At 41.4% G+C, this 15,836-nt stretch overlaps 1 protein-coding gene across 6 annotated transcripts in view; it reads right to left on the bottom strand.

The window, feature by feature from the left end:
• Positions 1-15,836, bottom strand: part of ptpn4a (protein tyrosine phosphatase non-receptor type 4a) — a 287,492-nt gene that overhangs the window by 220,720 nt on the left and 50,936 nt on the right. For 3 of the 6 annotated variants that reach the window (XM_070875282.1, XM_070875281.1, XM_070875278.1), the window contains exon 2: positions 9,375-9,484. The exons of the other annotated variants lie outside the window; for them this stretch is intronic. The gene's annotated coding sequence lies outside the window, so the exon portion shown is untranslated. The remainder of the gene's footprint in view (positions 1-9,374; positions 9,485-15,836) is intronic. 6 annotated transcript variants of the gene reach the window in all.

The raw sequence follows: 15,836 nt of genomic DNA, 5'->3' as shown, positions 1-15,836 counted from the left end.
GCCGAAACTTGGCCCCAATGTTTCTACCAGTTACTTTAAATCCATGCCCCTTGGTTATTGACCTAAGCTTCTTCCTATCCACCCTATCTAGGCCTCAATTTTATATACCTCTATTAAGTCTCCCCTCAGTCTCCTTTGTTCCAGAGAAAACAACCCCAGCCTATCCAATCTTTCCTTATAGCTAAAATTCTCCAGTCCTGGCAACATACTTATGAATCTCCTCTGTTCCCTCTCTAGTGCAATCACATCTTTCCTGTGAAGTAACCAGAATTGTACGCAGCAGTCTAGCCATGGCCTAACTAGTGTTTGAGATTCCTGATTGAGAACCAAACTTGGCACCAGTCAAAACTCATGAAAAAAGTAACAAAAAAGAACCAGCAAGAAGCCAACTCAGGGGAAAAAATAGATTTAGATCAATACATTGCAAAATATTCCTGGTGACATTGTGTGCATGCTATTTTCAGATTACGATACATATAAAAAAAAGCTGTTAAACGGAGAAATATATATATATTTTTTAATAAAAGATTGTTTAAAAATGAAGAAATCAAATGCAAAAAATCCTCATGTTAACAAATGGTCACTTCAACTACATAAAGTCTGTCAGACAACAGAACAGAAATCCAAGTAGCCACCAGAGACTGAAACATTTTTTGTAGAAGCAACTTTAAAGGGAGCATAACTAGGAATAAAATAAGAAAAACAAGTTTTAACATTAAGGTATATGGAAATTATTCCGCTATAGTACATATACTATTAAAGATGTCAAAAAATGCACAAACCTCTTGACCAACCAGCAGTGTTACGCACAATATCCTATTTAGCCAAATGGCTATAAATAATTTTGAGTGTTCCCTTGTTAAATATGAACAAGTCATATGTACTGCAGTGAGGACACAAATTAAAATGCAACTTCCAAACTATATGAACAGATAGTAACCCAGCTGCTTTGGATCTCCCTGCATCTGCAGCTCTCAAACTTAAAAAAAGTCCTGCAAGAATAAAATTGATTGTGTATGTATAAATGTTGAAAGTATAGACTATACAAAAACAGTTCTGAAAGATTCAAAATGGAAGCTCACAGACCTCTTAGATGGTGGTTGTGTATTGTCTTAACTGGAAACCCATTAAATCAAATCAAGGGATGGCTGGGCCAGTCCAGCAGACATGAGTGAGGAGAGCCAATAAGGAACTGCCCTGGAACCAAGGTCCAATCCAGAGGCTTTTGGAGGAACAATGGCCCCAAGTTTTCACATGATTTGCTCCTGATTTTTTAGGAGCAACTGGTGTAGAACGGGGTATCTTAGAAATCGGAATTCTCATCATTTAGTTTGCTCCAGTTCTAGTCAGTTAGAACAGTTTCACTTTGGAACAGAATTTTTTTTTCAAAAGGGGGCGCGTCCAGCCACTTACGCCTGTTTTCAAAGTTTCATGAGTAAAAACTTACTCCAAACTAACTTAGAATGGAGTAAATGAAGATTTTTGTACGCTCGAAAAAAACCTTGTCTACACTTTAGAGAAAATCAGGCGTAGGTTACAAATCAGGCGTAGGGAATGGTGGGGGGGGGGGGGGTGTTTAAAGGGAAGTTTACAAACATTAAACACTTCAGTTTTACAAATAAAGAGCCATCATCAATAATAAATGATAAAGACATCAATAAATCAACCAATAAATCAATCAAAAAAATTAGTAATTTTTAAAAAAATCAATAAATAAAACATTTTCTACTTACCGACTGCAGCGCTGGGATGCCCCCCTCAGTGTGTGTCTCATTCTCTGTCAGTGTCTGTGTTTCTGACAGGGAGGGATGGGGGAGAAGAAAGGAGATTGGGGGGGGGGGGGGGGGGAGAAGAGAAGGAGAAGGAGAAGGGGGAGGGAGGTTGAACAGGCCGGGCTCGTCCCCAGCACCAGATCAACAGGTAGGTGGCGTTGGGTCGGTCGGTTCGGGTCGGGGGGAGGGGAGAGGGAGGTCAGGTCGGGGGGAGGGAGGTCAGGTCCGTTCCGGGGGCGGGGGAAGTGGGTGTCGGGTCCGGTCCGGGGGGGGGTGTCGGGAGTCGGGAGGGGTTGAGAAGCAGGAGCTGGCCGTGGGAGGAGCCTTATTCACGCAGCCCCAGTGAGGCCATTCGGCCAGGGCTAGGGGCTGCGTGCTTTGGGCCTCTTCCACAGTTTCGGGCGCCTGGAGCTACTGCACTTGCGCGGCCACTATAGCGCGCATGTGCAGAGGTCCCGTCACTGTTTTCAGCGCAGGGACCTGGCTCCGCCCCCTACAGCTCCTGCTGCGCTGCGCCGAGGGCCAGCAGGGAGGTGGAGAATCTGGAGGGGTTTTTTTAGGCGCACTTTGTGGCGCGAAAAACGGGCGTCCAGGTCGGGACTGCGCCGTTCTAGGCGCGGCTCGAAACTTGGGCACAATGGAACTATGGGATATAAAAACCCAAGGACAGACTGCTTTTTTCTCCTTTTCTCTTGAACACATGGCAGACCTCCTGCTGAAGACCAGTTGAAACAGTAATCCATGTGTTCAGCCAGAGGAAAGTGAATGTATACCTTTTTATAAAATTATTGTAGCATTGTATTTGTTGTAACTAAGAAACAGCTGTAGGGCAACGACGACTGCTGATAAGTGTATGTTTAATAAACTGTTTAGAATTGTTGAGAATCGTATCGCTGTCAATTTAATGCCAAAGATTTAGAAATCTTAGTTCTCAAAACCTCTCTTCATCCTCGCCTTAGACACTCCGAATAGGTGACTGAGCATCATTAGTTTTTGGGATTGGCCAGATGGACTGCAGAATCTTCCAATCCTATACGTTCCTATGTCCATTCATGACTTCCCAATCTGAACCTTTAAGAAATGCAAATATAGGAGGGCGATAAACGTCAATAAAAGGCAGACAGTAAATGAACGGGCTTTTATTTTAACATTTTCAGACACAAAGGAGACTGCGCTGGTGATTCCAAGGCAAAACCAAAATAATTCATACTCCAAGGAAGGATAGAACTGGATGTTACAAGATTAATTTCTATGGTGGCAGTGCATTTGACAGCAGTTGGAATTATTGCACAAGTTAATGGGCCTAAAATTGAGGTCGGAGGCTTCCTTTGTATAAACGCCTCCGACCCGAAAAAAAAATCTGCCTGTTGGTTCCAGAGTTCGTTTGAGAGAGTTTCCATTACTATCAATGAGAAAACCCCCTAAAACAACCAAACAAATAAATAAATAAAATAAAAAACACCTCACATTTAAAATTAATTGAAATTAAATGCAATTAAATGTTTTAGGAAAAAACATTTTTGGGGTAATTTGTTTTAATGTGTTGTAATAGTGTTAAAAATAAACTTACTTTAATGGACAGGGTTTTTACTGTTAAAAAAAAGGTGTATTTAAATTTTATATGTTTTCAAAACTCTTATGCTGGTAAAATTAGGCTATGCGCCTGCTTTCACCAAGTCTAAGAGTTTGAAGGACTTGCGCTGGGCAGGACTTGGGCAAATAGCCCAATCTCTCCCGTGCGAATGTCCTTCTCCCGGGGATGCGGAGGATCTGTCAAGAGAAATCGACAGATCGGAAAAGCCAGTATTCAGCGAATGGCATCCCGAAAACCAGCTTTTGAGGCCTTGCCGGGTACGTGCGCACTTCGTACAGACCCAGCGAGACTGGAATTTTAACCCCAATGAATTACAGGCATCAGCAAAAGCAGATCTGGGAATTAGTGGATGCGACTCATACACAGCATACACTTGATTTAATGGCTAGTAAACTCTTGTCCCAACCAATTTCTCCTACTTGAGCGTCTAGTGCTGAACAGAGGCTGCTCACTAAGAGAACTTTAGTAAATTAATGCATATTTTTTCAATCAAGAGCAAGAATGCCAAACACACAGCACACTCAATTATCTCAAACCAATAAAAATGGTGTGAAGTACATGCCATCAGCAGGCCAAAAACAGCCAAATGCTTATTGCTACCTGCTTTACCAACTTACTAACGTCCCTCAAAATACAAACAAAAACAGATGCTGTAGTGCACATTTGTTTGCCTGCCTCGGGACACCTCTGAGAAACAGTGGAACAAGCTATTAAGACATGTCTAATTACAATTGTTCAACAGAACATCGGCCAATTCCAAATATGCCAATTTTAAATGGCTCTTGGTATGACAAATACGAATTTCAAGTGGCCAACTAATGCTGTATCAACTTCTATGGGAGAGGAAGCATGTTCTTGAAAATTAAGTATACATTAAACACTAATGGCTTCTTCTGTATTGAGCAAAATAAGCTAATAGGCAAATTTAAATGTCCAAGACTGAAATGAGCCGAAAGAGACAAAACAACTTGTATTTATATAGCGCCTTTAACGTAGTGAAACCTCCCAAGGCACTTCACAGGAGTATTGAGACAAAAAAGTTAAAACCGAGCTGCACAAGTAGAAATTAGGGCAGGCTTGGTCAGAGGTAATTTTAAGGAGCGTCTTAAAAGGAAGAAAGGGGTAGAGATTTAGGCAGGGAATTCCAGAGCTTAGGGCAGAGGCAACAGAAGGCACAGTCACCAATGGTTGAGCGATTATCAGGGATACTCAAGAGGGCAGAATTAGAGGAGCACCAACAAAATGGTCATGGTGGTTAAGGAATGCCAAGTTCCAAGTTTTAAAAAACTGTAGGATTGTAGAAGTGGAAACACAAAGAGTTGGGGTATAGAACTGGGATATTTCTAGATTTGGACCAGGAGACATAAACGATACAAAAAAAAAATGGGGTGGGAGTGGAAAGAAATTCCCATTAGCTGCCCTCAGTACCGAGTCCAAGTTTCCATTCTTTATGTATTAGCACAGACATAGAAACATAGAATATAGGTGCAGGAGTAGACCATTCGGCCCTTTGAGCCTGCACCATTAAATATGATCATGGCTAATCATGCAACTTCAATACCCCATTCCTGCTTTCTCTCCATACCCTTTGTTCCCTTTAGCTGTAAGGATCACATCTAACTACCTTTTGAATATATCTAAAAAAACTGGCCTCAACAACTTTGTGGTAAGAGAATTCCACAGGTTCACAATTCTCTGAGTGAAGAAGTTTCTCCTCATCTCAGTCCTAAATGGCTTACACCCCTTACCCTTACTGTGACCCCTGGTTCTGGACTTCCCCAACATCCATAACATTCTTCCTGCATCTAACCTGTCGAATCCCGTCAGAATTTTATATGTTTCAATTAGATCCCCCCTCATTCTTCTAAATTCTAGTGACTATGGGCCCAAGTTTCCACATGATTTGCACCTGATTTTTAGGAGCAACTGGTGGAGAACGGACTATCTTAGAAATTGCAATTTTCCACATTTTTTTTTCTGCAGTTCTAGTCAGTTAGAACAGTTCCACTTTGGAACAGAATTTTTTCTTCAAAAGGGGGTGTGTCCGGCCACTGACGCCTGATTTCAAAGTATCCACAGTGAAAACGTACTCCAAACTAACTTAGAATGGAGCAAGTGAAGATTTTTGTAGAACTGAAAAAAACCTTGTCTACACATTAAAAAAATCAGGCGCAGGTTACAAATTAGGCATCCAGAACGAGGTGGGGAGGGGGGGGGGGGGGGGGGGGGGGAAGAAAGGAAAGTCATTAAATTCTATAATAAATCCTTATTTATACTTCTACAAATATTATACAAATAAATCCAACCTGAATAAACATTTATAAGCAAAGAAAACATTAAATAAACCATCTTCCTACCTGTGTGAAAGTGCTTCAGCCAGGGAGAATGCTGCAGGCGTTCGTTCCCGCGGCGGGGGAGGGGGGGGGGGGGGGGGGGAGGAGAAAGCCGTTCGTTCCTGCGGCGGGCTGGGGGAGGGAGAAAGGCGTTCATTCCCGCGGGGGGGAAAGCCGTTCGTTCCCGGGGGGGGTGGGGGGAAAAGAGGAGGCAGCCGTTTGTTCCCGACGGTGAGCGGGGAGGGGGAGGGGGAGGGGGAGGGAAACGGCTGCCTCAACTTTGAGGCTTCCTGCAGCCTTCTCAGTGCTGATGTGCTGATGGCAATGTGCTTTTATTAAAAAATGTTCAAAAATTAAACAGCTACAAAAATGGCCGAGTGCCAATGTTTCCTTCACACTGCGCGTGCGCGAATGCTCCAACGCGCACGCGCAGCGTTGCGGCAGGAAAAAAAACTAATTTAAATGGTACCCGCCCCCTCCCACTTACAAAATCGGCGCGAGTGTAGGCTCCGCCCCCCTGGGCGCCACGTCAAACAGACAAGGCGCTGCAGGGCGCTCCAGAATCGCGCGTTTTTTTTCCAGTGCTGTTTTAGGCGCGAAAAACGGGCACCCAGCTCGGAGGGGCGCCTGTTTTTTTAAATCGTGTGGAAACTTGGGCCCTATAAGCCGAGTCGATCCAGTCTTTCATGTCAGTCCTGCCATCCCGAGAATCAGTCTGGTGAACCTTCGCTGCACTCCCTCAATAGCAAGAACGTCCTTCCTCAGATTAGGAGACCAAAACTGTACACAATATTTATTCAAGGTGTGGACTTACCAAGGCCCTGTACAACTGCAGTAAGACCTCCCTGCACTCATGGCAGATCACCTGGCATTTTTATAAAATTACACATCAACTGCAAGTTCTTTAGCAGGGCCAACTTACAAATTCACCATCTCTCTCATGTCAATGGACTCCAATCAGTAAAGTACTCTGCCTGATTTCCCATCCATCAACTCCACTGGTGGGTACGGAGGCCAATCATAACACTTCTGCTGCCACTCCAGATAAGATCAGATAATGAGGAAAAACAAAAATAAATAATGGGGAGGAACTTACTAGAGTTAGTCATGATCTTGCAAACTCTTGATTCAGGAATTGTTCCCTTGGAGTGGAAAATTGTCAATGTCACTCCATTATGTGACAAAGATGGGAGAGTTAAATTAGGAAATTAAATGCCCATTAGTCCTACTTCGAGTTACTAGTACCTGTTAGGGACAGAGTGCCTGAGCACTTGGTCAAATATGAACTGATCAGAGAGCCAGCATGGATTTATAAAAAGTGAAATCCATGCCTATCTAATCTATTTGAGGAGGTTACAGTGTGGTAGATATGGGAATGCCTATGGATTTTATATGAACTTCCAGAAGTCATTTGATAAGGTTCCACTTGAGATTTAGTAAAAATTAAAGTGCATGGTATTGGAGACAACCTATTGGCATGGGTAGGGAATTGTTTACGAGTAGGGATAATGGGTATGCACTCCAATTGGTAAGATGTTGACTTGTGGTATTGCCCCGGGATATGTACTGGGGCCTCAGCCTTTCATCATATACAATGTATGCGATGAAAGGAAGAGAGCCGTATATACACATTTGGTAACGGCACTAAGTTAGGTGGCATAGTAAGTAGCATAGATAGAAGAAAATTAAGGAACATTGACAGATTAAGTGAGTTGACAAAACTATGGCAGATGGAGTTCAATGTGGGGAAGTATGTGGTCATCCACCTTGGACCCAAGAAAAATAGACCAGAGAATTTTCTAAATGGTGAGCTGCTCGAAACTATGGAAAAGCAGAGAAAATTTAAAAAGAGTCCATGTACAAAAATCACAAAGCTAGTGGACAAGTTCAACAAATAATTTACAAGGCTAATGGAATGTTCCTCTTTATTGCAAGGGCTTTGGAATACAAGGGTGCAAGTTCGGCTACAGTTGTATAAACCTCTGGTTAGACCACATCTCGAGTACTGCATTCAGTTCTTGGCACTGCACCTCAGGAAGGGGCGCAGTGCAGAATCACCAGAATGATACTGGGGTTTAAAGGGTAAAATCATTAGACTAGGCTTGTATTTCCTTGTGTATAGAAGTTTAAGGGGTAAGCTAAGTGAGGTGAAGGATAATGAGAGAGAGAGAGAGTGAGAGAGAGAGAGAGAGAGAGAGAGAGAGAGAGAGAGAGAGAGAGAGTGAGAGAGAGAGAGAGAATAAGGGGGTATAACCTCGAAATTTGAGCTAGGCTGTTCAGGGGTGATCTCAGGAATCACTTTTTCCATGGGATGTGGGTGTAACTGGCAAGTATTTATTGTCCATCCCTAATTGCCCTTAAGATGGTGGTGGTGAACCACCTTCTTGAACCACTGCAGGCCTTGTGGTGAAGGTACTCCCACGGTGCTGTTAGGGAGAGAGTTCCAGGATTTTTTTTCCCAGCAACAATGAAGAAAAATCAAAATATTTCCAAGTCAGAATGGTGGGTAACTTGTAAGTGATGGTGTTCCCATGAGCCTGCTGCCCTTGTCCTTCTAGGTGGAAGAAGTCACAGGTGTGGGAGGTGCTGCCGGAGAAGCCTTGGAGAGTTGCATCTTGTAGATGGTACACACTGCAGACACATTGTGCTGGTGGTGGAGGGATGAATATTTAAGGTACCAATCAACCGGACTGCTTTGTCCTGGATGGTGTCAAGCTTTGAGTGTTGTTGGAGCTGCACTCATCCAGGCAAGTGGAGAGTATTCCATCACATTCCTGACATGCCTTGTTGATGGTGGAAAGGCTTTAGTGAGTCAGAGTAGAATACCCAGCTTCTAGAAACTGCAGCTCTTTTTCGCCACTCTTCCCACCCACGCCCCCCCAAAAAAACGATGTTGGGTCAATTGAAAATTTCAAAACGGGGATCGATAGATCTTTGCTAGGGATATATAACCGAGGCTCGTCGATGAAGTTAAGAAGTCATGATCTAACTGAATGGTCGAACAAGCTCTAGGTCCACTCCTGTTCCTAATGCATCATACATCAACTGAACTAAAAATCCTCTAGTCTGTATGGCTAAGTTAAATGCTGCCTTTATTCAGTGAACCATCGAGGAAGCTGTTTGGCAACTTAAGTGAACCACTTAAGCTCATTACATATGCCCTCGTTATACCTGGATATTTAAGCTGAATTTACAACTAGTGTATCTACTGCATAACATGATGCATACTCAGTGACCTGCGCTTAAGAAACCAGCGTGCAACAGACATGTGACACTAGAGCTCATCAAGCATAGAAGCAGCACTATTTAATGTACATTTGTCTCATCAGGCCACCTTTTTTTCTGCATTAGGAGCAAAAAAGTCAGAACAAGCGATCATGCAATCCTTTTTTTTTTCCTTTCTCGCACCCTCTTCCTCCCCAAACAGTAAACACAATCACTGGATTTGACTGTCCTGAAAACTATACCAAGCCTACGCATCCCTCAATGCCTTCCCTGTAAAAAACACAGGAAATGTTTACTAGCATGATGCAATTAAAATGAGAGTCAGGGTTAGAGATTAAATGCAGAAAGCTTGACTGAAAACATCATTCAACATAGTTAACAATGACAATTCAGATAATTCAATCTGTTAACTTTAAAATAGTTTTTCAACTGTACAAATGGACTGCTTACTAAATGTCTTTAGTTTCCATATGAAGTTGATTGAATAACTTTGAAGTGTTTCTCCATAATATACATTATCCAAGCTAAATTCACCTTTCTGGACTACTGGCTGTTCCAGGCTGTAAAAATAGAACAGAGATAATTTGTACCGTTTTATCCTCTCCTTCCCAAACTATTCCATACAATACAGAAGAAAAAAATCAAACGAGATGCATTTGACTTTACACACTAAAAGCCACAAACTATACACATCAAATCCCTTTGCTTGAAAAGGGTAGCAAATGATCTCTTTTGAACTTCATTTCATTTTGCTTTGCTTTAGGCAACCACAAGACCTTAAGTATACAAAGATCTCTTCAGCTCATTTTGTACCAATCTCACCAAATTTTAGCATGGGACACTCATACAGAAGACAAAAACATTTGTGCCCAAGGCCACATTTAAGCGTGATCCAACATGCCTGCTTTACAGTTGTTGCGATGTGGTCTTAACGTTTTGATATTATCTTGAATATAAATTCCTCAGCTGGATTGTTATGGGAAAATTTACAGTTTTATTAAACAAAGGAATTGCTGGCTTCCATTAAAAGAAACCTATGTGGAAACATGAAAATACTGCCAAAGACATGGAATGCTTCTTTAAAAAAAAAATGCACTCGGGCTTCAAAATGGCTTTCAAAGTTTCGGCCCTGACTTCTGACACACTGCTGAACTGAATCCATTGTATAGCCTCAGTGTCCAAAGTACAATATCCCGTTGTGTGCCTCAAAAGAAGCGTGTTTCAATGAGCTATTTAATTAGTATCCTGCAGAAGCTCCACAGCAGCTCCAAAATTACAAAGCCTCATGCTTGAGAGAGAAAAGAAAATCAATTGGCAGGAGTTCCCAGTCACACACTGTACGTTCGCTTCCTACAGGATGGGTCAATGTGCTGAAACAAACCAACAGCCAGATGCCTGTTCATTAGTGCGTGAAAAGGAAACCTAGCAGCCAAGTGCACCATTACCCCAAACCACCTCCCGCTTTGGCTGTGACCACAGATTTGGAAGAGTGGTCACAAATGAAAAGCCCCCAAAAAAATTCACATTTACAAAAAATTCAATTACACTTCTGAACATGCATTTTGGTAAATGCTCTATTTTTCAAAGCTGTAATGATACTGGCATTGCTTATTCTACAAACTGATTCAAAAACAGAATTACATTAGTGTTTGACTGTGCCAACTTTAAGATATTAGTCATACTGGTAAAACAAATTCATCTCAGACTTGTAACAAAAGGTCAAGCATGCTTGATTGAAAAGCATTAAGAAGCAGCCTCTGAATATTTATAAGCCATATTTCTTGTAAAATTTTGTACTAAAAAAATGATTGTTTATCTCATGTCCACCCCTCACATCCCCCTCTCCCATGCCACTCATCATTGTAAAGGCACAGTCACCGGTCTTTGACCACACCCCAGGAATATTGAGAGTGAATTGTGCTGACTCAGCCTTACATCAACCACATTTCATGAAAAAGCCAAGGTCAAACTCTTGATGTGGAGATTCAATAATGCTAACTAATTATTGTCATCAACAAATTAATTTAAATGTAATGGTCATGAGGTCTTTGACCAGTTAACCCAGTATTTGCTTTTCATGCATCCATTTGCATTTTATTATTGCAAACATATGGTACATTATTTTTGACAACATATGGAAAAAATTGTGTCTCACATATCAAAATAAACAAGTCAAGTAAACAAAACTTCCATTTTGTGTAAAAAAAAGTAACATTAAAAAATTTCCAGAGGAAATACAAGTGGCTCGTAATCCTTCACTGAAACGTTTTCCAATGTTGTGTTCAAGCCAGTGGCCTCTGGTCGTCTGTATTAAATCCGATTTGTTCAACAGCCATTACGTCGACCATTTTCCCAGATGGCCAAAACAAAAAAGGTGAAGCTTGGACTGATCTACCATCAAGTCTGCCAAAAAGATCAGCAATATAAAAACGGAACTACATTAGCCAACAGCATCAAGATTTATCTATTTAAAATAGTTATTGCACAACCAAATCTTTTAGAACAAGGTTCATATTATAGATTACACAAAGCTTACTCCGCGAGCATTCTGGGTTCCAGTCTTCCTCCCTTGGATTAGTTCAGAGACACACCATAATATTGCCCACCTCTGCCCCTGCCTCACGTCTTCTGCTGCTGAAACCCTCATTCATGCCTTTGTTACCTCTAGACTTGACTACTCCAACTCACTACGTAAACTTGTAATCCAAAACTCAGCAGCCCGTGTCTTAACTTGGACCAAGTCATGATCACCCATCACCCCTGTGCCTTCTGACCTACATTGGCTCCAAGTTAAGCAACGCCGCGATTTCAAAATTCTCATCCTGGTTTACAAATCACTCCATGGCCTGGCCCCTCCCCTTCTCTAATCTTTTTCAGCCTCAACCCCACAAGATGTCTGCGCTCCTCAAATTCTGGGACGTTTTACTACTTTAAAGGTGCTATACAAATAAAAGTTATTTAATAAATGCTGTATAGCCTGTTTTGTTGTCTTTATCAAACAAATGTTGAATACAAGAGAAGGATAATGAGAGATGTTTGGAAATACAACTCATTTTGAAGAAATGGTTTACGGCTATTTTGTTGTATATTTAGATCTTTTACCAAGAGTTGCATTTGGATCTTACAAATGAAACAAAGCATTCTGCTCCACTGAAGGCCTATTCTGCTTTGGTCATCTTATTGCAATGCTGTACCCACAAGTTTCAATGCAATATGACCCAAAGCAGATTCAAATTGAAGACAATTTCTGGATATTGAAGAGGCATAATCTTCACAAATAAACAAAAATGAAGATCCCACTATCTAAAAATCAAAAGAATACACCACATACAAATTGTTACAATGGCAGTTTTAATCTATTCATCTTTAGCATAGCTAAATATACTGATCTGATCAGTAGTTCTGTTGTATGTCAAAGTAAAGGCAGGCTGTTTCCACAGAGCCTTTAATAAGCTGCAGTGCATTCAATGGAAAAGAATGATTATTAACTTTGCTCTAGTTATTTAATTATTGTGCAAAATAATTTTCAAAGCATCAAAACCAAAAGCACAAAGGGTAGAGCAAACATCAAGTAGCAGCTGTAGCAACCCACAGCTTTAATTGAACACTTCACTACATAATGCTAATCCACAGTGCTAATGATTTAACTGTTATTTTTAGTGAACAAAATGTTATGCTCATCGTGCAATGGCAAATATTTCACATCGGATGATGGGGGAGTTATTTGCAGATAACTCCCCCAACACTTAGCATTTTCCAACCAGGAGATAGGCAGACAACCTGCACACAAATATCTGAAGCTTTAACCAGTAAAGGACATGAGAATAGCAGCCTTACTTTCACTGAAAAAGGGGTGGGGGAAAGAGGGTGCCAGCCAGAGCCGAGTGAATAGAAGTAGATCGATCATGAGAACAGAAGGCAAGAACCTGCTCTGTATCACTCCATAATGCATGGACAGCTTTTCCAAATACATCCCCCTGCACTCAGTATCCAACATCACATAATAAATGGCAAAAGGAAATTTACATTGTCTGACATTGAATCGGCACTTAACATTACAAATCTGAATTAATATCAGCATCAAACCGATTCATCAAATGGGGCAAGTCTCTCACTGCTGTCTGTTCGGATGCACACAGATCACAGCTGCTCCAAACTGATAGATGCACATCCAATCTTCATCATTGCGTTATTTGTTTGTATTGCTGTCTGATACATATCCCATTCACATTCCATCAATTGTGAAACAGGAGTATAGACAGATTTGAAATCAAGTACAAAAGTACCCACCAGTATTAAAGTAAAGAAACTCCACTGAGCCACTTCAAGCATTCGAATACAAAAGATGGAAAAAACAGTCTGAAATGTAAACTCCAAGTCCTGAATCAAACTGAAGATCCTCAATGGACGAACACAAACTTAAAGAATTACTATAACTACTGAAGGAATGAATCCCACGACTCCTTCTGCAGACAAAAAAAAATCAATTTCCCACAATCTGATTCAAGGAAGCAGATGCACATGTTCTCAGAAGGGTTTAATCTTGTACTTCACGGTCACTTCCTTTATTGCTTTTTATAAATGGCCTCTGCTTAAAGTAGAATTGGTCTCAACCATGCGTCTTCTACTTAGTTAGGCTAGAGCTCCACACTTCAAATATGGCTTTTAATCCCAATTTCAGCTGATCAGCACTTGTGCAGGATACAAATGCATCTTGTAGAAAGGAACATGTGCATGCACTGAGGCTAAATTCTGGTCAATTTCATGCTACTTGTGGAAACTAAAAAAAAGTGATGCTATATATGACAATGATATAACAATGACTTCACTCGTATCGTACAGTCTCTGTTCAGACAAACCGTAGACAGTACTGGTTGTGGTCATAGAACATGTGGAAGAGTTTTTCTCTGCAGCAGGCCACAATTTCAAGCGATTTAAAATTTCTGAATATAGATAATGACAACTACCATTACCATATTAGGAATCTTTTTTTCTAGCCTGTTCATTCCTCCATCCCTTTTTGTCTTTTTTTTTAAAACAAGGAGTAGAGTACAAGAGTAAAGACGTCACTGCAATTATATATAGAGGCCTGGTGAGAACACATTTGAAGTATTGTGTACAGTTTTGGTCTCCTTACGCAAGGAAGGATATACTTGCCATAGAAGGAGTTCAATGAAGGTTCATCAGACTGATTCCTGGGATGGGGAGGGGCAAATATTGTCCTGAGGAGAGATTGTGTAGACTAGGCCTGGAAGAATTAAGGTGATCTCATTGAAACATACAAAATTATTACAGGGCTTGATAGGGTAGATGAAGGGAGGATGTTTCCCCTGGCTGGGGAGTCTAAAACCAGGGGCTCAGTCTCAGAATAAGGGGTTAGCCATTTAAGGACTGAGATAAGGAGAAATTTCTTCTGGCGAATCTTTGGAATTCTCTACCCAGAGGGCTGTGGAAGCTCAGTCACTGATTGTATTCAAGACAGAGATCAATAGATTTTTGGATGTTAAGGGAATCAAGGGATATGGGGATAGTGCAGGCAAGTGGAATCGAGGTAGATCAACCATGATCTCTCATTGAACAGTGGAGCAGGCTCAAGGGGCCGAATGGCCTAATCCTGCTCCTATTTCTTATATTATCCCAAATCATTGAAGCCCCCTGATTAGAAAGGTAAAGAACATAACAGGAGGAGGAGTAGGCCATTTGGTCTCTCGAGCCTGCTCCGCCACCCAAGATCATGGTTGATCTAATCATGGACTCAGCTCCACTTCCCTGCCCACTTCCATAACCCTTTATTTCCTTATTGCTCAAAAATCTGTGTCTCTGCCTTAAATGTAGTAAATGACCTACCCTCCACAGCTCTCTGGGGCAGAGAATTCCTCAGGAAATTTCTCATCTCAGCTTTAAATGGGCCGCCCCTTATTTGAAGACTATGTCCCCTAGTTTTAGTTTCCCCTATGAGTGGAAATATCATCTCTGCATCCACCCTGTCGAGCCTCCTCATTATCTTATACGTTTCAATAAGATCACCTCTCATTGTTCTGAACTCCAATGTGTATAGGCCCAACCTACTCAACCTATCCCATAAGTCAACCCCCTCATCTCCGGAATCAACCTAGTGAACCTGCTCTGAACAGCCTCCAGTAAAACGAGTAATGTACTTCGCTTTGTTAAATGTGGGCATCATGTAATTTGTTACATGATTATTTAGGGCAGTGGGTTATTAGTCTCAAGTGCTGCGACTCTGTTCCACATATCCCACGCCAACCAACTGGCTAGTACCAACATCATCTTCACCTGCATGCACCTAGCTCTGTTCCACTTTCCCAATCCTGCAGGTAGTTTTATTTATTTATCTAAATCCGCCATGCCCTTCCCCCAATCTGGTTTTGCTTTGAAAAAGCACCCCAGTGGAATAACGTGACTACTATTGACTGAGTGGAATGCTCACCCCCAATGGAGCACACAATCAACTGGCCAGTTGTACAACCCGATTGGTTTTAGGGGCATGAATAATATGTAGTACAGGTAGCTGCCTACCGGTTTATACCCTGAAACAACTGAACTTGGCATTTTGAGTAAATTTCTAGATGCAATATTTGACAGGTGCAATTTTCATTCAGAAAGTGTTTCTCATAACTGCAGTGCAACAGACTGGAAACACAACTCAAAGTTGAAGAGTTTAAAAAGCGTTTGCCAAATTGAAAAGATGAAACGACTTCAGAATTGCAGTATCTGAAATGTTACTGTGCAATTTTGGCATGTATCTAATCAAGAAATACCACAAAGCGTTCTTATCGTATCAACAGGCACTGATCAACATAAAGCAGCAAGTTAGATCAAGCAGTAACATTAGGAGCTAAATACAAAACAAATTTACAGTACTTTGACAATTCACACACATCATACTAATTT

The sequence above is a fragment of the Pristiophorus japonicus genome, chromosome 3 (genome assembly GCF_044704955.1).
Source record: "Pristiophorus japonicus isolate sPriJap1 chromosome 3, sPriJap1.hap1, whole genome shotgun sequence".
Lineage (NCBI taxonomy): Eukaryota > Metazoa > Chordata > Chondrichthyes > Pristiophoridae > Pristiophorus > Pristiophorus japonicus.
The sequence above is the reverse complement of the archived record's forward strand: the minus strand, read 5'-3'. Positions and strand labels throughout refer to the sequence as shown.